At 39.8% G+C, this 26,591-nt stretch overlaps 1 protein-coding gene across 1 annotated transcript in view; it reads right to left on the bottom strand.

Moving 5' to 3' along the window:
• TMOD3 (tropomodulin 3) overlaps nt 1–24,289 on the bottom strand; it is an 84,020-nt gene extending 59,731 nt beyond the window's left edge. The window contains exon 1 of the mRNA XM_041743540.1: nt 24,118–24,289. The gene's annotated coding sequence lies outside the window, so the exon portion shown is untranslated. The remainder of the gene's footprint in view (nt 1–24,117) is intronic.
• Nucleotides 24,290–26,591: the final 2,302 nt, after the last annotated feature.

The following is a 26,591-nucleotide window of genomic DNA, read 5'->3' on the forward strand; positions in this document are numbered from 1 at the left end:
CGATCCCCAGACTTCAGGATCACACCCTGGGCTGAAGGCAGGCGCTAAACCACTGAGCCACCCAGGGATCCCCTGCCCTCTATTTCTAAAATTTTGTTGTTTCAAAATTGTCATATACATAGAATCATACAATATGCAACCATCAAAAACTGACATATCATTAAACATAAATCTCTAGAGATTCATCCAAGTTGCGGCATCAGTAGTTTATTCTTTTTTATTGTACTCCACGGTATGTATGTACTGCAGTAAAACCATTCAGACATCGAAAAGCGTTGGGAATGAATTCCAGCTCTTGACTATTAAAAATAAAGCATCAGTGAACAATCATGTACAGGTTTCTGTGTGAACATAACTAGTCAGACTGCATTAACTCCACGCTCACAATCTTCTACGGGCATCTCATCTCAATCAGAATAAAAGCCAAATGGTCCACAAAGCCCTACATGATCTCCCTGCAAGCCCCAACTCATTTCTAACCTTTCTACCCTTGCTCAAAGCATTTGATATTCTTGCTCTTCCTCCAATAAATTGGGCACACGCTTGCCTTAGGGCCTTTGCCCTTAATGTTCCTCTGCCTGGCACACTCTTCCCTAACACAGCTAAATAACTTGCTCTCTCACTTCCTTAAGGTCTCTGCTTAAATGACAACTGATTAGAGAAGACTTCTGTTTATTAAACATAAAACAAAAACACCACAGGTGCCCCTCCCCCAGTGCTGCTCTAGGCAATCTCTTCTTATCCCATATTTCCCTCTATATCATTATCTGACATTATGTATTTATTATCTGTATTCTGTCACTAAAATCTAAATTATATTCAAGCAAAGCCTTTGTTTTGTTCACTCCTGAATCCTCAACAGAGAACAGACTGTGGCACATGCTAAGTGCTAAAAAATAGCCAGTATAATTAATTTCAATGCTAATGGTAAACTTATAAGTCATATAAACTAACCTGGAATCATTCAAGATTATTGGAATACTAACCTCTTAATTTCATATAACAGTAACTTTGTTTTAGGATGATTCTTCCTAGATCAGTTCTTTTTTTTTTTTTTTTTTTTTTAAGATTTTGTTTATTTACTTACGAGAGACCAAGAGAGAGAGAGGGGCAGAGACACAGGCAGAGGGAGAAGCAGGCTCCACGCAGGGAGCCCGATGTGGGACTTGATCCCAGGTCTCCAGGATCATGCCCTGGGCTGATGGTGGCGCTAAACCGCTGAGCCACCTGGGGTGTCCCCAGATCAGATCTTTCTAAATTAGGAAGCTATTTAAGGAAAAAAAAAAAATCAAGATATGCTTATTTCTTTTTTACACTAAGAATTGATAGGAAACTTAACCCTCAATTAATACAACTCATTCCATATTCTTTAAGTTTTTCATGTTAAGCTGGTAGGCTTAGGTTTGTTTTTTTCAAAATTTGCCCTCCTGTAAAAGTTTTATTTATTTAAGTAATTTCTACATCCAATGTGGGGCTCAAACTCATGACCTCAAGATCAAGAGTCCCACACTTCTCCAACTGAGCCAGCCAGATGCCCTCAAAATTTGCCTTTTAAAAAATAAATATATAAACCCAGTATGACTAATTATAAAATGATGACAATACCAAGTGGTGACAAGGGTGTGAAGCAACTGAAACTCTCATAAATTGCTAGTGAATACAAAATGATTCAACACTTTTGAGAGGAGTTTGGCAGTATCTACTAGAAATAAACACACTTGTACCATAATAACACAGCAATTGCATATGCCCAAGAGATGTTAGTGTGTTAATAAGATGTACAAAAGTGTTTAATGGGGGGGAATCCCTGGGTGGCTCAGCAGTTTGGAGCCTGCCTTTGGCCCAGGGTGTGATCCTGGAGTCCAGGGATTGAGTCCCACGTCGGGCTCCCTGCATGGAGCCTGCTTCTCTCTCTCTCTCTCTCTCTGTCTCTCATGAATAAATGAATAAAACCTTTTTAAAAAATGTTTAATGGGGATATTCATAGTATCCCAAACTAGAAATGATGTAAATGTCCATTGCCAGGAGAATACACAAATGAATTATGGTATAGTCATAAAATAGAACACTCATAAATTTCTGGACATGTAAGAACATGAATGAACCTCACACATATTATGTTGAAAGGAATATAAAAAACTACACATGAAATACATACTATGTGCTTTTACGTATATGAAATTTAAAAACAGGCAAAACTAATCATGGGGATGGAAATCAGAATAGCTATTGAGGGGAACTGATTAAGCATGGAAATTTAGAGAACATTCTGAAGTCATAAAAATGTGTTATATCTTAAACTGGGTGATAATTACACAAGTATATACAATTTATTAACCTGTCCACTTGAAATTTTCTTCCATTACTCTAAGTTATACCCTCCCCCCCCCAAATTAAATATACACTTGCTTTGTGCAAGTAATTACATGCATTTGATGTTGGGTACTAAAGTTCCCATAAACATAGAAAAGACTGATTTTTCTGTAGCCATGATAATAAGTAGTCATCAAAAAACCCTAAAACCAAAACCAAGGATTTGCCTTAGCAAGCCAATCAATCACTGTCAGCGTCTCACTTCTGAAGTCAGCCAATCAGGAATAGAATCACTCCAATAAACTCCTCAGTGCCAACCAAACAGACTCACCCGAATAATCATGCTTCTACAGATGATGTCATTTTGGCCTTGGAAAAGTTTGCTAGTCCTAGAATTCCACATTTTCCAAAAACCCTATATAAAAAATTGTAGTCTCCTCTGCTTAGACTATACCTAGCAGCACAGCTTTCCCTTATCACAGTATTATTTAGCTTTGTCTTCTTGTTTCAGATACTGCTGATAGTCTCATTATCTTTTCCTGCTAAAGAAAAATTTTAACCATTACATACGTTAATTTTTAAATAATAATATTTTAATGTTGATACACAGTAGATAATAGTAGGTAGGATCAAAATATCCCCCAAATATCCACCCAATAATTTGAACTGGATTATAGCTCACCACCCAATAATTTCATAAGTATCTGCTTCAATTTGCTTTGGTTAAAAAGAAATTCAAATCAAAAAAAAAAAAAAAAAAAAAGAAATTCAAATCAACATTACATTTTCTTTTTTGTTTGAACCTGACTTCAGAATTAATCTGGAAACAATTTTAAAGGAAGTTAACTCCACTTGGAGATTTTAACATTTAAAACATCTAAAATGCTCTTTTATTTGATGCCAGGCCTGAGTTTCATCTCTGCTGGTTTGAGGAACATTCTCTTTGATGGAGAAGGCTGGAGTAAAAGAAAGTCATCTATTCATTCCTGGCATTATTAAAGGAGAGGCTGAGTATGACTATCTGTCAGGGACACTGTGCAGCAGCTTCCTCAACTACAAGGGAGTTTAAGAGTCTCATAAGGTCATTTCCTTTTTATGAGTTTACGGTTCTAGATAACACTAATTATAACCAAAACATGTACTTTGTGTCCACTGCATCCAGAGCACTATCCACACTGTATTTACCCTGTAAAAAGTAAAAACTATTTTCTTAGTTATAACTAATAATTATATATAATATGTATTACTAATTATGTGTAATATGTATTACTTTTATAGCAAATAAGACCTTTTTCAAAGAGAAAAAATTGGAAGCTAAATCCATCCTTCTGTTTAGTACATGTTCTATGCAATGAAGCCTAAAAGACAGTATATTAAATAATTTTGTGGAGTTCCTGGGATGCTATGGTTGATCCAGTTGGGGGCACATCTGAATGAGGTAGCTGCTTTGCACACAGAAGTTTGAGAAACTGGTGGCTGATTATTCTGTGTAAAAATTCCATGGAAACGAAGCAACTCACATGAGATTAGTTTAGTAGCCCCATCTTTCCTGCCACTGCCACTGACGCCATCTCCAATTTTTAAAAATGAGATCTATAGATCCCAAAAGCATAAAGAAAGAAAATAAAATCTGAAGTCAGAAGGCAGCCCAGAAAAACGAAGAGATTTAATTGGAAGCAGGTCACTGAGAGCACCCTTGAAGTAGAAAGCAGCCAGATAATTTCTGTGACTACTACAAAAAAATACTTCACAGGTTGCTCATAGCACTTCCAAAACAATCTTTGGCCAAACTGCTGAGAGACTCTGTGGCTCCCACATACCCTACTTCCTTCTCTAGCTCAAAGCAACAAACCAGCTCCCAGTCCTAGCCCACCTCCTTGCTTTTTCTTCTTCTTGCTGGTGTTGTGGCATCAGAGATCCAGGGCAAGGTCAGAGAGGCGACCACTCTGTGCACACCACTGATGAATGCCAGAACAGTCACACCCTTAGCACACCCAGTTTCTCAGAAGCAAATGTTTTTCAGTCATTGCCTTCTCCTCCTCCTTTTTGGTTTGTTAAGTAGATTGGGTAGGCAAGGAAATGCTGAAGCTTTTCTAAAAACTGTTGCAAACTCAAAAAAATCTTAAAATAGAAATTACATCATATGAACATGTCTCTTGGGGGTAATAAGGTTGCAGAGCTCTTTATCTTTGCTAGTTAACCTAAAAGAGCCTTCTACCAGTCATACTGTGGACAAAACCAGATACGATATGAGGTAGCGTGGGGAAGCTTAACAGTACTCAGCCATCAATCAAACTGCTGAATCGATTCCAAGTATATAATGGAAAGACCAACATGAGGGCTTTCTTTCTTTTTCTCTCCTAAAGGAAGTATCGCTATGACTCATTCTTCCTCTAGCAAGAATTTTCTTAATCCACTAAGTTAGTAAGCATTGAACTATATACAAAATCTTAAACAAGGCGAGGTCTAAAAGAAATTATGCTGAGAGCAAGCTGAATTTCATGCAGTGAACAAAAGGTAAATGGTAAAATCTTTCCTCAGCTTCATCCCTTCTGAATTTCCTGGGCTCAGATCAAATTCTTTTTTCTTCATTCTGAAAAGTTCTCCCTTTTCAACCTTACCAATTGCTGCATCTTCAAATCAATATATTTGTATACATTCATGAAATCCTATTACATTTAACGTACTATCCTGGAGTAGGGTGAGCACTGAACTGGAGAGGTGGTATATGGGGGGAGAAAGGGACCATAGGAAAGGGAGGAAAAGAATGACAAAATTTCATAAAACAGTTTTTTTTTCTCCCCACTTCACAAATGCTTCCCAAAGTGGAATTTAAGTCATCACAAGAATCAAAGATAGTACAAAGAGGGCACAGAGACTATAATATTCAAGTGTAGATTTAATGTTAAAAATCAGGACACACTTAATACTTTTTAATTTTCTTTTGATATACTGTTGCTCTCTCAATTTTCAAAAGTGGTGACCAGCAAAGTTGGGTATACAGCAAAAGTAAATCTGACTCCCCCTCAGACCTTCCTGCCACTTTGCTATCAGAGTACAGCCTCAGTGGCACACTGAAAAGAACCCATCACTGGAATGTCTCTTCTCTCTCTCCATTTCCCTTTTACATACATGGGTATGTAGAACCCTATCCTCTAGCAATGCTGCATATCAACAACTGTGCCACAGTAAAGATTAAGAAGCAAACTGCTATTAAACTGAAAACAGGTTTACTGTAGAAAAATATATTTCTAAGTGAGGAAACTATCTTGGGAGAAATCAACAAGATGTACCTAGATGAAGATATACATAATGGTTATTAGCAATGCCTGCACGCCTGCTAATGAACAGTTAATAAGGCGTTGAAATAATTTGTATGAAAGTTGACCCAGCATTCTAGAGACTATAAAAAGTTAAGGTAGGGCAGCCCCGGTGACACAGCGGTTTAGCACCTCCTGGAGCCTGGGGTATGATCCAGGGGACCCAGGATCGAGTCCCACGTCGGGCTCCCTGCATGAAGCCTGCTTCTTCCTCTGCCTGTGTCTCTGCCTCTCTCCCTCTCTCTCTATGAATAAATAAATAAAATCTTAAAAAAAAAAAAGTTAAGGTTTTGGTAAAACATGGGAGGATGGGAGGAAGTGCTCCAAGGGGATTGCCACAACTAATTTAAACCACCAAAATAAACCCACAAGATGTGGACAATGCCAGAATATTTTTTATATTAAGATATCCCAAATCAATGATTAAGAAAACACTAACGTGGGATCCCTAGGTGGTGCAGCGGTTTAGCACCTGCCTCTGGCCCAGGGCGCGATCCTGGAGACCCGGGATCAAATCCCACGTCGGGCTCCCGGTGCATGGAGCCTGCTTCTCCCTCTGCCTGTGTCTCTGCCTCTCTCTCTCTCTCTCACTGTGTGCCTATCATAAATAAAAAAAATAAAAAAAAAAGAAAAGAAAACACTAACGTAGACACAGTATAGAGTTACTACTGTCTTTTGTGTGTATTGTGTTATTTGTAGTTGTAAGATAATGCACTATCTTGACCAAAATGGCAAGCATTACAGTAGACAAATGCCTAAAAATAAAAAGTTCTTGGGTTGCCTGGGTGGCTTAGTCAGTTAAGCATCTGCCTTCAGCTCAGGTCATGATCCCAGGGTCCTAGAATTGAGTCCCACATTGGGCTCCCTGCTTAGGGGGAGTCTGCTCCTCCCTTTGGCCCCTCCCCCAGTTTGTGCTCCGCTCTCTCTCACCCACTCTCTCTCAAATAATAAATAAAATATTTAAAAAAGAAAAGTTCTTAAAGTTTCTCCCCATCCTGTCTCATGCTACTAGTGTTTTAATCCTTCATGACCAAATTTTGTTTTGAACCAACAATCGATCTTTACATAAAATTCATTCTTTCTAATAAAATTCTACTTTTCCCTCCTTTTTGGGAAGCGTGGGTCTGGTTGAATTATTACAGGGATAAGATAGTACGAAGTTTTTAAGTTTTAATAGAAAGCCTTCAGTCTTAAATAAAAAGCAAATTCTCAATTTTAGCTAGACTATGTAACTTAAGCCCCTTTTCTCTGCTAGACCAAGGACAATCCTATCTTTAGACCGCCTGATGTACTTTTCCGTCTTTCCTAAAGATACAACAAACTGACAAACTTAAGTTCCTGACAGAATTCAGTTTTTACTCAAGGTGGAAAAAGGACAACAAAAAATCCAGAATGCATACCAGCATTCTTAGGGAGAAAACACCTACCACTTAGCTCCTAGCACTGAACTGGGCTGAAGAGCTCTGTGACTATGAGCCATTCACTTCACTTCTCCGTTTGCTTGGGTAAACTAAACTATGGCCCCAGTTCTGACAATGGACTCATCCACATCCACATATAGTAGACACTGCAAATCAGCCTTTTCCCCAGGGTGCACAGACTCCGCTCCAGTCCTTAAACAGCCACTATCAACAGATGAGAAGTGGCCAATGGATGAAGCTTGTTCACTTTACCCCTGGGCTCAAGGGCCTTAGGTCTCTTCTAGCTCTAATAGTCTGTCATCTTAAGGAAACCCTACTTAACTCAAGCTTGGAAAAAAACAGTAACTTGTCCTCATCATTGCCAAAATGAACAATATATAAGTAGGAAGGAAATATATGAAAGCTGAATCATGGTAGATAAGCACAAAAACAATAAAGAGTAAAATATTTCAGGAAAAGAAACTTGAAAAACCAGAACAGATAGATTAAACAACAAAAAATAAATAACGAAGTCAAACATGGGCCAATGTTGTGTAATAGAGGAAAAGAAGTTAAAGTGGAATGACCATATTAATAAATGCTTTCCTGAAAAGTCACCAAATAAAGCAAACTTCTATCATTTTCTATTTTCCGGTAATAAAATAGAAATGGTTTATGAAAATACACATTCCCAATACATTATAAGTCATAGAAATGAATGCAAAAAAACTAATTGCAAAATATAACTTTTATTAATAAAGATACTAGAGTAGCACATTCATATCTGCCTTCTTTATTTTGTTTTCTCTTCTTAAATTTAAAAGTATCTAAACAGGGCAGCCTGGGTGGCTCAGTGGTTTAGCGCCGCCTTCAGCCCAGGTTGTGATCCTGGAGACCCGGGATCGAGTCCCAAGTCAGGCTCCCTGCATGGAGCCTGCTTCTCTCTCTGCCTGTGTCTCTGCCTCTCTCTCTCGTGCTCTGTGTCCCTTGTGAATAAATAAATATAATTTAAATAAATAAATATATCTACATATTATCTCTATTTTTATTAAATTTTAAAATCAAGATACTCAAGAATACGACATTATTGGGAGATATTTCCAAAGACTTTACAGTAAGGAAAACCGGTTGGGAAAATAGATTTGGAATTCAGGAAAGAGACCTTTGGGAAACAGATTTTATAGAGAAACAGTTTCAGATGGTGATACTCTAAGGAGTTTTAGGTCACCCAACCCCATTATTCATCCATATCTATTCCTCAAATGTGGTCCACTTTTCTCTTTTAGCACAAGAAACTTTAAGGGTTAACAAATGACTCCTCAGGTCCTTCCAGATGTAAGAGTCTAAGATCACTCAACTTTAAAAAATAAGTGCCTTGGGAATAACTCTGGAAAGATTCACAAGAACTAAAGACAAACCAGAAAGCTAAAGACACATTTATTCAGTAGTCACTATATATATATCTATCCTATCATTTGTTGCATTGTGATGCTGTATATGAAAAAACAGTAACACTGTCTTTGACTTTTGAATTATGCATGATACTCCCAGAAACAGTGAAAGTACTTTGGTAGAAAAGCAAAACAACAAAAAACATTAGCCATCAAAGAGTCGTAGTAAAACAATTTCAAAATGTTAATTAAGAAAAAAACTAATGAGCAACTGGGTGACTCAGTCAGTTGAGCATCTGCCTTCGGCTCAGATCATGGTCCCAGTGTCGATCCCAGGACCGAGGTCCCTCATGGGGTTCCCTGCTCAGCGGGGGTCTACTTCTCCCTCTGCTGCCCTTCCCCTCTCCTCGTGATTTTTCTCTCATTCTCTCTCTCTAATAAATAGGAAAAAAATCTTTAAAAAATAAAGTAAAAGAAAAAAAACTAACAATCTATGAGACTAATAGTAAAACCATTTTAAAGAGATAGATGATCATATATTCCCTCAAGTTTCACAGCTTGGGACCAAAGGCCCTACTTATATAATTGAAAACTCTGAACTTAAGACTGGGGCCAGTTTTAGGATGTTTTTTTTTCCTTTTCCCTAAAGAAACATCAGGAGAAAGAACTTCAACTTTTCTGAAGTTCTGCTCAGGCCCTCAAAGCCTTGTGTATCTGGACCCTGCCCCTTCCCAGGAACAATTCCAATACCTAGTGAAATTTCTGGAACCTTATAAAGACAGGAAGTAAAAACAATGCCTTACCAAACCCTCTCTCCCAAGGACAAGCAAACTCCCTGCCTGACTCTAGGCTCTTGTTTTCCTGCTCTAATGATTTTGTTTACAGTCTGTTACAGTGCTTTTACACTTCATTCTTTGCTTAGAATTTTTGATTTGTTAGTTGTTTGTATTTTGACAGTTTCTCATGTGATTTTGACAAAACCCCACCTTCCTACTTTTGCTAAGAATTACTAGAAATCCTCTGCTGTAATCTGGCTGGCTTCCTCAGGGTCTCACAGCTAAATTCACTACATCCCTTTGCTTCATTTGTTTCCCACAGTGGGTGTATACTTCTCTTCATCAATCCTCGCTACCAGGGCCTCAAATTTCACTTCTCCGTTCTATCCAAACCCTCCATACCCTTCACACACAGGCTCAAATCCATCTTCTCCAAAGCCCTTCCTAGCTCTTCCAACCCTGCTTGGTCTCTTCTCTACTCTAAAGGTCAACAACGCTCAGGGTGCACCACACCATTTAGCCCCAATATTTGCCATCGATTCAAGGTGTTGGGTGCCCTGACTGATATAAATTCATGCTCCTCCCATGTCTCACTCCTGTATGGTTAAGACATTTCATATGGCTTCAGAGAAACAGCACACTTGTGACTTTTAGAGACATCACCAGTTTTACTCTAATTAATTTCAGGAGACTGGGGTCATACCAAGCTTTGCTATAGCAATTAAATTAATTTTCAGACTGACAAGGAAAAGCAGTTATAATGTTTGAAAAGGCACGTGCCTACAATATGCATAATGTGTCCTGATGTTTCAAGGGGGAGATGGGGACTATAGTACCAATCAGAGAGACTATAAGCTCTGGAGTTCTTCTCGTAGAGAATATTAAGAATGAGTTCCATCAGTCAACAGGCAAAAAGGAGCCATTCTTCAAGAAAATGGCACTACTCTCCCTGCCCTCCAACCTTGACCCTGAATCCCAAGTGTAGAGAACCTCATTCTTAACAAGTTACTATAATATTTAGAATGAGTAACTGAAGGAATAACCAACAGATGTAGTACTTGGAAGTAAACACGTGGCACCCACATATTCCAAGCAAGTGATCTTGGGAAAAAAGATGGAAAAGAACAAGTTGACTACCATCTTCTAGACCAAAGGTAGCCCTGAAGAGTTTTTGAAAGGAATATTTGGTATTATTGAACTGTACACTTAAAATGGATAAATTTTATGGTATAAATTATGCCTCAATAACATTGCTTAAAACAGATTGGGTGGGTAGCCCAGGTGGCTCAGCAGTTTAGTGCTGCCTTCAGCCCAGGGCCTGATCCTAGAGACCCGGGATTGAGTCCCACGTCGGGCTCCCTGCATAGAGCCTGCTTCTCCCTCTGCCTGGGTCTCTGCCTCTCTCTCTCTCTCTCTCTCTCTGTGTGTCTCACGTGAATAAATAAAATCTTTAAAAATAAAAAATAAAACAGATTGGGTGACTTGAACTAGAGTGTCTGCATGTGGTGAAGCATCCAACAGTCCAGTAAAGAGAGGGTATCCCGGGTTTTTATTGGGGTTTTAAGACAGAAGGCAAAAAATATCTGGTTTGAAAACTGAAACATTCATGATGTTAAGATAGGAGAGTTCATGATGTTAAGATAGGAGAGTTCCCTATAAATAATGAAAACTACAAAAAGATAACCTCTGAAAAATGTATATATACACATACTATAAAAATCAAACTACATAAAACTACTAAAATAATGAGGACCATATAGTTGATGGGAATAGTTCCTGAGAACAGAAAAATGGAAGGGAGTGGGAAAGAAAAGAAAAACTAGTATTTAAGACTAGCTAAAGACTAGCTATTTAAGATGATAGCTTAAAAAAAAAAAAAAAAAAGCAGAACTGATGAAAGAAGGGAAGTCTTAGAAATCATTGCTATTGGCCAAGAAGCCTGGTTTACTGCCCTAAAGGTCATAAGGTTTGCCTTGACACAGGTTATTTTAAAAGGAGCTGATGGACAGTCTTCCTTTATTTATTTTTTAAAGATTTTATTTATTTATTCATGAGAGACACAGAGAGGGAGAGAAACAGAAAAGCAGGCTCCTCACAGGGAGCCTGATGCGGGACTTGATCCCTGGACCAGGATCACACCCTGAGCCAAAGGCAGAAGCTCAACTGCTGAGCCACCCACACGTCCCGACAGTCTTCCTTTAATAGCAAACAAGGGGAATCAAGAAAGCCACACAGAAGAAAAGGCAATTTAATGCAAGGAAGAAGAGGAGGTTGCTGAGAGGACCCAAAATAAAAGTTCAGGATAATATTTCTCAAATTAACACTTATCACACCAACTGAAAAATAATATTTTTAAGTGATAGAATAAGACTGTCTTTATCTTACATCTTAAAAACACATTTCTTTCATTTATCTGAGTTTCTCCAATAAACAAGGAGGCCATTGGCCATTTTCCAATATAACAGGGGAAAAAAGGAATCAACTTTTATTTGCATAACTTTATACGTCAGGTACTTTACCATATACATCTCCTCATACTAATTCTGCAAAATACTACTATCCTCATTTCATAAATGGAGGAACTGAGGCTCAGAGACAATAAAGTACCTGCCCAAGGATATATAACTTCTTTCTCAACATCGATGTGAGATTTGAGCCTGACCCCAAAATGCACGCTTTTTAACACTGCATCACACTGCCTCTATAAAATACTTTCTACCATGATTTTACTTTTATATTACAACACACTACACATTAACAGAAACAAATTACTAAAGTGATAGTACTTGTCAACAAGAAGCCACAGCTGGAGGCAAAAGAGAAGGATAAAATAAAACACAAAACTGTGGAACAATTTAATGCAATAACAAACAACCTATAAGCATCAACAACCACAGAAAGCAAGTCAACGGCACAGAATATTATCCAATGCACACAATGAATTTTAAATTCTATATCCTCCAAATCATCTTAGTTAAATTAAGTTTGAAGGACTCCATTTAAGGTCAGTTGTCAACAAACGGTGCTGGGAAAATTGGACAGCTACATGCAAAGGAATGAAACTGGACTACTTTCTTTCAAATACACAAAAATAAACTCAAAATGGATTAAAGACCTAAATGTGAGACCTGAAACCATTAAAATCCTTGAAGAGAGCACAAGCAGTAATTTCTCTGACACTGACTATAGCAACACTTTTCTAGATATGTCTCCAGAGGCAAGGGAAACAAGGATAAAAATAAACTATCAATAACCTATCAGGACTACATTAAAACAAAAACCTTCTACACAGTAAAGGAAACAATCAACAAAACTAAAAGGCAACCTACTAAATAGAAGAAGATATTTGCAGAAGCTATATCTGATAAAGGGTTAGTACATAAAATATATAAGAAACTGATACAACTCAAAACCCAAAAAACAAATAATCCAATTTAAAAATGGGCAGAAGAACATGAACAGACATTTCTCCAAAGACATACAAATGGCCAATGGACACATGAAAAGATGCTTAGCATCACTCAGCATCAGGGAAATCTAAATGAAATCTACATACCTGTCAGAATGGCTAAAATTAAAACACACACACACACACACACACACACACACACAGAAGAAACAACAGTGTCGGTGAGGATATGGAGAAAAAGAAACCCTCCTGCACTGTTAGTGGGAATGCAAACTGGTGCAGCCAGAGTGGAAACAGTATGGAGGTTCCTCAAAAAGTTAAAAATAGAACTACCCTATGATAGAGCAGCAATTGCACTACTAGGTATTTACCCAAAGGATATAAAAATACTGATATGGAAGCAGTCCAAACATCCACGAATAGATGAATGGATAAAGAAGATGTGGTATACAATGGAATATTGCTCTGATTGGTCTGTTATGCCCATGTTTAATCCTAATGGTCAAATGTTCAGAAAGTCATAGCAATAACCAGATACTAAATAAGAAACACAGCGCTTTTTAGGTGTTTATCTGCTAGATGCAGTAGAGATACAAAAAAGGTAAAGGCCCAGTCACTTCCTTCTGACGTCAGGTACCAAAGTAAGCACGTTTGGGGATGACCAACCCTAAGTGTCCTTGTCTGGGACCACCCTTATCCCGGGTCCTGTTTAGTATAAGGTCTAAGCAACCAACCACTAAAGCCTCCTCCCTCATAGGTATTTGGTGTAGGGGATATCCCTAGTCCTAGCAGGATAGAGCAATCCAATTCTTCACCAGGAATACGGAAAGCTGGGAAACAAAACCTAAATGGAGAGTTCACGTGTCATCCAGTCTGGAGTCAGCATCACAGCAAGTTTAAGTCACATTTATGCTGAAGCTAAGGGGAAAGCAAAAACCAAGAGAAAGCCAGTCCAAAAAGGAGAGGATAGAGCAGGGCTGAGTCTAGGATAAGGAAGAAAGACTAGAAACACACTATATGTTAATTAATTAATTAATTAATCATGGGTGCATGATTTAAGAGGGCACCAAAACAAAAACAAAAACAAAAAAAACAAAACAAGAAACACCTCAGTAATCAAGATAGGTAAATATTGTAATGCATAGTATTCTTAAAAATCCAAATTAATGTCCTACAATGGAGCAGAGGCACAAAAGGAAACTGAAGGCAGAGGAAAGAGTACAGGAGCTTTCCAAGTGCCTTCTCTGGGTTCCAGCTGAGAACCCAGCTGTAAGGGAGCTTAGTGGTCTACAAAAACAATCCACTACAACTCCCAGCCCTGCCATACTTTCTGGAAGCTTAAGTGGGTTGTGTTCCCTAAGACCTCCGAGCCTTGACTAATACACTCTATTTTGGAAAATGAAACATGCACATAAAGCTATTTTAAAAAAAATCAAAGCAATATAAAATTAACTGATAGAAGAATGGGATTGGTAAATAGCGCTACAAAAGTTCAGAGATCACTGTGGGTGGTCAGGGAAGGACAGATTTAGCTAGATAGAGAGAGGAGGAGAAGTATATACTAAGGAAAGAGATCAAAGTACAGTGCAGGTGGGGAACAAATGGGAATGGAGCCAGCAAAAGAAGAGGAAGAAAAGTAAAACACAAAGAGTGATCTTCACACACCCTGTGTTCTGGTCAAAGTCATACGGTTTCTTGTTTTTCTGTTTCCAACCCTCCAATCACACGGTTCATTACACCTTTCCCCTTTTCTCAGGTTTAAGTCCTTTCACATCTTTCAGGGACAGTTCAAACAACATTTATCTGAAGAGGCTTCCCTGGTATCCTACTCAAAAGGAGATATATGCTAGTACTAAGGTTTTGGTAGTGGGAAAAGAGAGAAAGAAAAGAGGATATGGCAGGAGGAAGGCTAAGGAGCTGAATGCAGTGACAAGTGCTACTCTCTGGAGAGCAAACTATACCCAGGAGTTCACCTAGGATGCGGTACAATGTCTTAGGAGAGTAGAAAGATTGTCTGAATAGCCAAAATATGGAAAGAACCCAGATGTCCATCAATAGATGAATGGATAAAGAAGATGTGGGGGCTGTGTTTGTGTGTAGATATATTTATCTGTATATATATATCTATATAGATATATATATCCGTATATATCTACACACACACACACACACACACACACACAATGGAATATTACTCAGCCATGAAAGAAAATGAAATCTTGCCATTTGCAATGATGTGGATGGAACTAGAGGGTATTATGCTAAGTGAAACAAGTCAGTCAGAGAAAGATAATTATATTTCACTCATATGTGGAAGTTAAGAACCAAGGCAGAAGATCATAGGGGAAGGAAGGGAAGAATAAAATTAGACAAAATCAGCAAAGGAGACAAACCATAAGAGACTCCTAACTCTAGAAAACAAACGGAAGGTTGCTGGAGGGGAGGTAGGTGGGTGGGGGATGGGGTAACTGGGTGATGGGCATTGAAGAGGGCACTTGATGGAATGAGCACTGGGTATTTTATGCAACTGATGAATCACCAAAGTCTACTTCTGAAACTAAAAACACACTATATGTTAATTAATTGAATTAAAAAACAAAAAAGAGGGACACCTGGGTGGCTCAGCGGTTAAGCACCTGCCTTTGGTCCAGGGCGTGCGTGATCCTGGAGTCTCAGGATCAAGTCCCACATTGGGCTCCCTGCATGGAGCCTGCTGCTTTCTCTGCGCGTCTCTCATGAATAAATAAATAAAATCTTAAAAAAAAAAAAAGAAGGCTGTTTGACAAGGAGGAGTAATAATGGAGGCTCAAAGGGACAAAGTAAAGGCAGGTGTAAAGGGGGTACGAACAAGGCCTTGCAGAGGTGAAAATACGTGCTTGACTTACAAATAATCATATACTTATTGACAATTGCCAATATACTTTTTAAAGATTTTATTTATTTATTCATGACACAGAGAGGCAGAGACATAGGCAGAGAGAGAAGCCTGATGTGGGCCTCAATCCCAGGACCCTGGTATCACGACCCTGACAGAAAGGCAGATGCTCAACCACGGAGCCACTCAGGTGTCCTAATATTTGCCAATCTAAGGAAGCATTTTTCCCTACCACCATCCCACCCCACCTACTCCCACACTCCCCCACTAAGCAGCTATAATACCCCAGTGACCATATGAAAGAAGAAACAGGAAAGAGTACTTTAAGAATACTAACTTTGGTTAATACTCACCTGCCATGAACAAAAATAAATTTTGGGTTTATTATTTCAAATTTTGCCATACCTGCCCTAGAGTAAGGCCTTTCTGAATAGATGCCAGACTTATATATATTTGAGGAAACCAAAATATTTTGTTAGTTATAGTTTTCCATATGGAAATCCCTTACCTTACAATATCAATTAATAACCTCCTGCTCAAAAGGACTGCTGTGCAATAGGCTCAGGAACTCCAAAACTCCTGCCTATAGGTCTATATACATATTAAATAATATATAAATGTCAGACCGTTGCTTCTGGCTGAAACAACTAAAAGCTCTAGGAAGTGTCTTAAACACCCAGAGATTACATGCGAAATAAATTCAAACTGCCATCGCACTCTCATTCACTCTTGTCCCTTGAGCCCTCATTTTCTCACAGCTTGCCATGTTTTCATCCATGTTTTCTCACACACTTCAGAAACTGTATTCACTTGTATGTACTTGTGGTGATCTTAGTGCTTAGATATGCTCTGATAGAAAACTGTTTATTTGTAAAGGGTTATCTCTGTGTATCAAGTCCCTTAGTTTGCAAGTCTGTCTTGGTGTGTTTGTGTACTTTAGTGAGTAGGCGTAGGTGTTTGAGCATATGTACCTGAGGGAGTGTATATCCTTACAGGTCAAAAAGTGTGCACATCTGTGAGGGAAACTTGTCTGTATTTCAATGATTCTCAAACTATTAAGAGTATAAGGGCAAAAGAAATCAGTCACAAGAAACTATATGCTGTATGATTCCATTTTTAATGAAATATCCAGAATAGGTAGAAAGCAGATTAATGGTTGCCTGGGGGGGGGGGGGGGGGGGACAAGAGAAGCTGGTGAAAGCCAGCAGCAGCTGCTAATAAATAGGGGTTTCTTTTTTTGGTGTGATGAAAATGTTCTAAAATGGACTATGGTGATGGCTGCTCAACTCTGTGAATATACTAAAAGGTACTGACTGGTACTCTTTCAATGAGTGAATTGTGTGGTGTGTGAATTTCAACAAAGATGTTATATATTAAAGAGGAAAAAATAAGGGGTGTCTGGGTGGTTCAGTGGTTGAGCATCTGCCTTCGGCTCAGGTCATGATCCCGGGATCAAGTCCTGCATCAGGCTCCCCACAGGGAGTCTTCTTCTCCCTCTGCCTCTCTGCCTCTCTCTCTGTCTCTGATGAATAAATAAAATCTTTTTAAAAAATAAAGAGAAAATAAAGAAACCAGAGCTGTCCCATATTTCCATAGAAATATAATCTATCTGAAAATCTTCGTTTCTGTTTTACTTAAGTTTTGGATTCAAGATTCCCCACTGGTAAGTCTCCTAACTGATCTTTTCTCTGTCTCCAGCTTTGTCTTTACTAACAACAGTAACACACACGTGGAAGGCAATGTTCACTGATTTTTTGTTGTTGTTGTTGTTCACTGATTATTGCTCAGCATTTGAAAAGAACAGGTACACTATGGTTACATCCATACAAAAACATGGATATGGATGAACAAAGTCTGGAAGAAAATGAAGAAAAATTCAAATAGTTACATTGGAGTGAAAATTTGAGTGGGATGTGGGAAACAAAGGCAAAGGAAAACTAAATTTCCTTACTACTTGCAGCCCACTGACAAGTCCTTAAGATAGGCAGAGTGACATTTCTCTAGGAACTCAGCTGCCTTGATGTTAATGCTTTGCTAGGGGCAAAAGGCAATCTTAGCTCAACCCCCAGGATCTTGTGGGGTTTAGAGTATGAAAGTTCATTTGGAAACTTCCCTAACTCTACCCCCCAAGATGCATGTAGGCAATCACCTCCAAGCATATAACCCACCGATATGAAGGGTCTCATGACTAAGGTTTATTGGACAGGAATAAATGACCTTTTCCTAACAATAGCCAGCCCCATCAAGGTCCTGGAAACCTTGCTTCCAAACTCCCTTAGAGACTTACGTCTTCCCTAACCCGCTCCCAACCTGAAAGTATATAATGGGCCACTCCTCATGACCCAGTGAAGCTTTCTGCCCATGTCCCATCTTCGTGCTTAAACAAACACCGTTTTGCACCAAAGACATCTCAAGAAATCTTTCTTGGCCATTGGCTCCGAATCCCAACATGTTTCCTACCTCACATTTGAGGTGACACTCTTTAAAAAATAATATTGTTTTATGTTATCAGTCAATACAATCTGGGAGAAAAAATAACCAACCTTTTTAGAAATTGTTACATGACAAATTTAGGAATTATGCGACACAAAGGACTAGACTGGAGTAGGAAAGCCATTTCAAATTCAAATTCGTTATTAGCATTCCTCCATCAGAAAATATAAGGTAACCAGATCTGGATCAATCTCAGGGTAGCTGCAGTCTGGAAGAGGGGCATAAAAGGTGTTTTTTTTTTTTTTTTGTATTTTTCTTTTGTTTTTAAAGATATAGGGCCCATGCTTAAGAAACTAAAAATAAAAGCACAAGGAAAATAGAAAGTAGCTCTACTGATTTTCAGTTAAGATTCCAAGTCCATCTAACCGAGAAAGGAAAAAATTTTTTAACCCATGTTGCTGGAACCACATATATCTGTATGAAGGGAAAATGAACCTAAACCCCCACCTCCCATCTTAACACAAAAATTAATTTGAGACAGATCACAGACTTAAATGTAAAACCTAGAACAAGGATGCTTTTGGAAGGAAACAGAATCTCTCTGCAACACTGGGGACAGGCACAAGAAACACTAACCATAAAGTTAAAAATTGATAAAATGGACTTCATAAAAATTAAAAATTTTTGCTTATCACAACATCAAGAAAGTAAACAGAAAAGTCACAGACTAGGTAAAAAATATTGTATATTTGACAAAGGACTTGTACTCAGAATATATAAAGAACTCCTACAAACAATAAAAAGATGAACCACCCGGTGAAAAAATAGGCAAAAACTCTAACAGATACTTTACAAGAGAAGCCAATTACTACCCAGTAAAGCATTCAATATCCTTAGTCATCAAAAAAATACAAATTAAAATAATAATGAGGTACCATTTTACAGCTTCCAATGTGGCTAAAATAAAAGAGGCTGACAGCACTAACATTTGGCAACGTTAAAAATGTGAAGCAACTGAAACTCTAACCACTTTGGAAAACTGTGGGGCAGTTTTTTAATAAAGTTAAACATACATCCACCCTATGACTCAGTAATTCCACTCCTAGGTATTTATCAAGAGAAATGAAAATATCTATCCACAAGAGACTTGTAAAGGAAATGTTCATAACAACTTTATTTCTAATAACCCAAACCTGGAAAAAACCCAAACACCCATCAGGATAAAACATAAAGAAATTAGGCTATATTCATACAATGGAATACTACTCCTCAATAAAAATGTATCAAGTGGGATGCCTGGGTGGCTCAGTTGGTTAAGCATCTCTGACTCAGGTCATGATTTCAGGGTCCTGGGATTGAGCCCCACCCCCACCCCACCAGCTCCCTTTCTGTTGAGCCCAGAGCTGAGTCTGCTTTTCCTTCTCCCTCTGCCCCTCCCCCTACTTGTTCGCGCGCGCTCTCTCTCTCTCTCAATAAAATCTTTTAAAAAGTACCAACCACTGATACAACACAGGTGAATCTCAAAAACATTACATGAAAGAAGCCAGACACACAAAAGCATATACTACTGTACGACTCCATTTATGTTAAGTCCAAGACAAGGCAAAACAAATCTATGGTGTCAGAAATACAGAGCTGAAACTGGTTGCTTCCCCTGGAGGAGAGTGGGTGAGAAAAATGACTAGAAAAATGATGGCATGAGAGAACCTTCTACAGTGATAAAAATGTTTTCTATCTTATTTTGGTAAAGTTACAGTGTATAAAATGGTTAGAACTCCTTGAACTAGATGCTTAACATATGTGCATTTTATTGAATGGTAATCATACCTCCATAAAAATACAAAGTAGCACTCTGCTTCAAGATATAGGTTCATAATTTTGTTTTAAATGAAATTCTACAATATAATAGACACATGCACTTTCAAATATTTGTCACTCTGTATTATTCACATCTCTATTCCTTCATTACTGCAAATTACCTAATGGATTACAGACACAGATATTAGAATATGTGTTCATGTTTAATATTGCATAAATAGCAGATTTGGTTTGATTCTTCACAATTTCAATATGTACCTAATGGACTGTTAGAAGTCCAGTAGACTTTTCTGTTTTCTGTAGCATTTTCCTCTCAATATGAATTTAAGGTTGTGATTTACAGTTGAGTGGATCTTATATAAAGATGAGAATAAGTGGGTGGAGCATGACTCCCAAGCTTGGTGTTGCAGGTTCAGGCCCCACACTGGGTGTAGAGATTACTTAAAAGAATAATAACATAAAAAAAAAAGAATAATAACATTAAAAAAAATTGAGACTAAGTAAGACAAACGTCTTCAAGGAAAGTCACTGAAAGGAGAACAATAATACTTTAGGCACTATGACAGCCTAGGAAAGAATACCCTCCTCAACTATTTTAATCAAGACAGAGCTGATACATATTTAAATTTAAGAACTGAAAAGCATGATGGATAGTTTGTCAGCTAATTTCATTTTTAAAAAATTATTTTTTTGAGAGAGAGAGAGAGAGAGTGCATGCAAGCATAAGGGGCCGGGGAACGGGAGAAGCAAGCTCCCTGCTCAGTTGGGGCTGGGATCATGACCTGAGGCAAAGGCAGACGCTTTACCGACTGAGCCACCCAGGCACCCCACTAATTAGATCTTCAAAAGAAAATACAGCCTAAATAACAAGACTTATTGCATTAGTAATATATACTAGGTACATCAGACTAACACCCAAAAACCCACAAAGCCCTTTTCTCCTGTTTTACTAGGATCTCTTTTGTCTTTCCTTCTTCTTACCTTTTTCTCTCCCTCTTTTGGTCTCTATCCAGATTACTTTTATCCCCACCACCCCTCACCCTCCCTATGAGATCACTAATTGATTTTCATATAGCCAGCTCACCACAAGTTCTGAATAAATCTACAAAATTGTACTGTATTTTTATATAGATTTGTCACAATAGACTCAAACATTAGGGGGGTGGTGGAGGGGAGGGAAGCAGAGATGACCAGTGAGTAGAAAAAAAGATAGTTTTGTTTCCCAGCCCCACAACTGTAAAAGATCTCTCCTTTTGAATACCTACTACAGGCTTTTATTCCCTACACATGGCTCTTACAATAGTGCTCTAAACTAAAACAAGTACACATGCTTAAAATCAGAGAGAATAAGTTCCCCAAAACTATGTTTTCTATGTCTGTATTCACCATCAGCCTAATATGGTGCCTTGTATAGGATGGGACAAAACACATATTTGTTGAATTAGTGAACTACTGAATTAATGGAATGAGAACAGTGGAGGGTGGAAGAAGATGAGAAAAAAAAGCTAAGACAACATAGCAAAGAGAAAGGAGAAAGGAAGGACAGAGGAGAAAAAAGGGAGAAAAAAACTTATGAAGGCACTTATTTTTGTTAGAATGAACAGAATTACTTTTAAAAACTGAGAGTTGGGAAAAGCTATTGCTATGTATTTTAGTATCACAGCAATCAGTACCAGTCATTATAAACACTTTTAAACACCTCCCACCCCTTGATATTTGAAGTGTGAGAGACAACAGCATTCCTTACGTGACACGCAGATTCTAGGGACCTTCTTCAAACCTACAAGATCCTGGGTCATTTATGCATATTAAGGTCTGAGAAGCACCACCCTACACCCTTCAGGTCCTTTCTGTTGTATTGAACCTGTGTTTTATTTAAATGGACCAGTACTGGGACTTGAAAAATCTCTGATTAAAGTGAAATTGATAGTTTTTTTTTTTTTTTAAGATTTATTGGGGGGGGGGAATGCAAGCAGGGGGAATGGCAAGCAGAGGGAGAAGCAGACTCCCCACTGAGCAAGGAGCTTGATGTAGGACTCCATCCCATGAACTAGTTCATGACCTGAGCTCAACCAACTGAGCCACCCAGGCCTAGAGTGAAACTGATCATTGTAATGGGATGTGACTTGGATGTGTTTAATGTGATCTATGTATTTAACTTTAGGTGAAGTTATTCAAACTGTAGAATAATTTGGCCTGGAGGATAGACCACAAAACTTTGGAACTAGTCATAAAAATATGATCAAAAGAAACTGAGCATGGGACAGTAACATCCTCAGGAAATCATTTTTGTTCCTTTAGGCCTACACAGGGCTTGGAATGACAAATGTGGCGTTTCCTGAATAAATAAAATAACTGAATTTTAAAAATCAGAGATATTTAAGGCTAAAATAATCTTGGGGTCATCTGGTCCAATGACCTCATTTTATTTTTTACTTTTTAAAAAAGATTTTAGGGATACCTGGGTGGCTCAGTGGTTGAGCATCTGCTTTTGGTTCAGGGCATGATCCTGGGGTCCTGGGATCAAAAAGTCCTCCCTGAGAGGAGCCTGCTTTTCCCTCTGCCTGTGTCTCTGCCTCTCTTTCTGTGTCTCATAAATAAATAAGTAAAATCTTTAAAAATATTTATTTATTTACTTGGGGGGTGGGGGGGGAGGGAAGGAGAAGCATTTTCTCCGCACAACAGGAAACCCCATCATAGGACCCTAGGACCATGACCTGAAATGAAGGCAGATGTTTAACAGACTGACCCACCCAGGAGCCCCTAACAAACTCATTTTAGGAGCACCTGGGTGGCTCAGCTGGTTAAGTAGCTGCCTTTGGCTCAGATCATGATCACAGGATTCTGGGATCCAGCGCCACATGGAGCTCCCTGCTCAGTGAGGAGCCTGCTTCTCCCTCTCCCTCTTCCCTGCCCCTCTTGCTTGTGCTCTCTCTCTCTCTCAACTAAATAAAATCTTAGAAAAAAAAAAAAACCCACACCCTATTTTAAAAATGAACAAACTTGGGGCACCTGGCTGGCTCGGTGGTTAGAGCACGAGTCCTGATCTCGGGGTTGTGGGCTCCAGCCCTAAAAGAGGTGCAAAGATTATGTAAAAAAGTAAAAGATGTGCAAACTAGAAATACGGAGCAGATGTAAAGCAAGCTAAAAGAATCAGAACATACTGGGTCTCACATTTTAATTGTTTCTTTCTTACAAATGAATTAGAAAGGGATTTTAAATATAATGAAATGATTATAGATTCTGAAAGAAGCGGTAGGGTAAAAAGTGCCAAGGACTAGAAGGGAGAGAGACTAGAAAGAGTAAATGAGGCTGGACAAAACTATCTTTCCAAGCCTAGTATATTTTTTGACAGCCCAATTAATTAATCAACCAACCTAATCTGCCAAAAAATTAAACTGAAGGATTCTCAGGAAAAGAAACATGAGCTGCATGAAAAGGTTACAAACCAAGGGAGACCGCACAGAACTCACTTAAATCTCCACAGGCTTATTTCCTGTTCAAAAATGACCTCCTGGGATAAGTTTTACTGCAGTGTTCATTACCAGGCGACTTTTGGTTTTAAGAGAAGCCAAGGGCAAGTTGGAAATGCGATTCTTAACTAAACATTTAAAAAAAAAAAAAAAAGGCAAAAAAAAAAAAAAAAGCGGCTGTTTCCCATTTGTTTGTAATTAGATTGCAGGCTTGCAGAGGAAACACACCAACTCTATAAGCAAAAAATACAACGACCCAGTCACGTCCTCAAAACAAATCAACACACAAACTTTACAGCTGGATCCAGCTGTGCTGCACAGGAGCCAGGAATTTATTTTAAGGCAGAGGATATAGATCAATAACAGCGAATGCAAGACAAGCCAGATTTTAATCCCCACCCACCCACCCCCCGCCCGCAAAAGGGTGTGACCTAAAGGTTTTGGGGTTTGCTTTTTTTTTTTTTTCTTCTCTTTCTTTCTTTTTGCAGAAGCCTTTGAAGGAGTCTCGGCGAGGAAACCTTCAGAGGATCGTGCCCCAGCTGCGCCTCGGTGGAGTGGAGGGGGCGCAGCGGCACGGCGGGCTCGCACAGCTCCGGCGGGACGGGAAGGGGCCGGTCCCGAACCCGGGGAGGCCGGGCCCCCGAGTGATTCACCGGCCACCGGGGGTTCGCGCGCCTCCACCGCGGGCGACGCCCAGGGCGCCCCGCAGCCCCCACCCGGCCCGGCCCGGCCCGCCCCACCGCAGGCAGCCACCACCGTCTCCCCGCGCCCCGAGAGACACCGGTAGGTGGGGAGAGCCGGGCCGGCGGTGCAAGGCAGCAACCTCTCCCCCCTCAGCCACCATGGCCGGTGCGGCTCCCAGCCTGCGCCCGCAGACGGACTTCCTGGAAAGCACCCGGCTGCGCTTACCTGAACGGCACCCGCCGGGGCCGCCGACCTTCTTCACAGACCCGCGAGGACCGCCTGCCCCTCGGTCCCCAGCACCCGCCCGTCCGCCTGCGTCCGCCTCCTTGGGAGTCGCCCGACCCACTCCCCGCGACCGCCCCAGCCCGACCGCGCTGTCGGTGCTGCTGGTTCCCCCTCCGCCACAGGCGCGCGTGCGCACTCGCAGCGTTCGGGGCATCTTGGGAGTTGTAGTCCAAGCGAGGAGGGCGACGCTCAGCGCTGACCCTAGTCTTTGCAATCGGCAGGCACTGCATTATAAGAAACTGCGGATAGTAAGCCTTACTCCAGCCGGGGACAACGATCTCGACTAGTGGGAACATCTACCCTCGACCCTGGGGGCTATAAACAGCAACTCGAGGCTCTACAGATTTACTCTTTTCACTTTTATTAAAGAGGCACACAAGGCAGGGCTAGTATTGTGCACTTGCTTGCTAATGCGAGGGTTTGACATCGAGCCCAATAAACTCGTCATGAAAAACTGATGGAAAAGTAGACAAAGGCGAAGACGCTTAGGGGCATAAATCAGGTAGATTTCATCTCAAGGGCATAGTGACCCAGGTGATTTCCTTGGGCATGCAACCAGGGATGATGTCAGAGGGATGGCCCCTATATTCCCAGTTTGGGTCCCAACCCATATTTCCATTCCAGCCTCAAGCTCTACAGCAGGTGGTGAAACTGGGTTAATATGAGGGGGGGAGAAGTGCTGCTCAAAGGAGGGAACTGGGACACATGGGTAGCCTGGAGGGGAAGACGAGAGTGGGAATACCTCAGCGGGCAGTTCCAAGGTGGCATACAAAACGGCTGCCTTTTGGCAGGGCTCTGTGAAGAGGGAACAGCAATGGCTTTCCATTCCTCCCCTTAGTCACTCGGTAATTTTTCTGGCCTGCTCTTCATGACTAAACCATCGCCAGGAGTAATGCTCAGCTTTGATACACCTTCTTTGAAGAATGCAACCAGGAAGAGGACAACATGCCTGCTTAAGGTACGTTCCAGCTACTCCTAGTGTGGAAACCTACTAATGGTTAAACTCTCCTGTCATTTACATCTTCCCTTTAGAGCAGAAGCACCCTAGGTAAAGTAAACACCCTGGAATTTCGTGCAACTAGTACCCATTAATCCCTGAAGTGAAAATCACTGATGATTTGGAGGTTTTTTTTAAAAAAATTTTTTTTCTAGATTTTATTTACCTATTCATGAGAGACACACACACACAGAGAGAGAAGCAGGCTCCATGCAGGGAGCCTGACATGGGACTCTATCCCAGGTCTCCAGGATCACACCCTGGGCCAAAGGCAGGTGCTAAACCGCTGGGCCACCGGGGCTGCCCTGATTTGGAGTTTTTAAGGAAAAAACTCTTCCAGGTTGCAAGCACTCTTAGAAGACCATCAACATTAAATCTTGTAGCCACTGTATCTTCTTTTCTTTTCTTTTCTCTTTTTTGTATCTTATTTTCTATAGCATTTTAGTGTTTACTGATTTCTTCAATATTCTTGGAGACAGCAACTGAAAACAGCTTCCTCCAGAATTCAGGTTCAATGAATATTGAGTACTTAATCCACACCAAGTACTGTACCAGCACTTCATTTATAATATTTCATCCAATCCTCAAAATAACCCTACAAAGAATATATTGTATCTTCCATTTCTACAGATGAGAAAACTAAGGCCCAGAAAAGTTAAGTAATTTGCACAAGGTCACACAATCAATAATTGGAGATCCAGAAATAAAGCATGAGTGTCCTGACTCAAATTCTAGCATGCTTTCCACTGCTGATCATCAGACTGATGTGTCTCCTAAATCTCATTAAATTCTTGAAAGTAAGATAATCTGTGACCATGTGCATGGTAGGTGAAAAAAAATTCTCTGACACAGTCCAGGGACATTGTACTCTGACTGGATGAGAGATTCATTTGATCTGGATTCATTTGATACTTCTATATCTCATTATAAATTAATATATAGGTATTTTGGCTTACCAGCAAATCTCTTGTGAATTCCTCTCACACCTCTGGGGTATCACCCTTGAAGAAAATCACAAAATGGAGTTCCTGAACAAGAAAAGCAAAGGACTACAACCATCCTCATGGTTTGGTTTTTTTAGGCAGAAAGGGCTTTTAATTCTGTGTTTGACTGACTGAATCTATGACATGTTCTCTCCCTAATCTTCCACTCGGGGTGCTAAGAATACCTTCAATGTACTTTTTTCTCTTTTTCTTTAGAGGGAGAGAGTGTGTGAACATGTTTGGGGAAGTGAGAGAGGGAGAGAGGATCTCCAGCAGGGTCCATGCTGAGCTAAGCATAGAGCCCCATACAGGGCTCCAACTCATGACCCTGAGATCATGACCTGAGCCAAAATCAAGCATTGGATGCTTAACCAAGCCACCCAGGTACCCTTGTATTTTCTCTTTTCATTTTAATTTTTTCCTACAAATGTCTA

The sequence above is a fragment of the Vulpes lagopus genome, chromosome 2 (assembly GCF_018345385.1).
Source record: "Vulpes lagopus strain Blue_001 chromosome 2, ASM1834538v1, whole genome shotgun sequence".
Lineage (NCBI taxonomy): Eukaryota > Metazoa > Chordata > Mammalia > Carnivora > Canidae > Vulpes > Vulpes lagopus.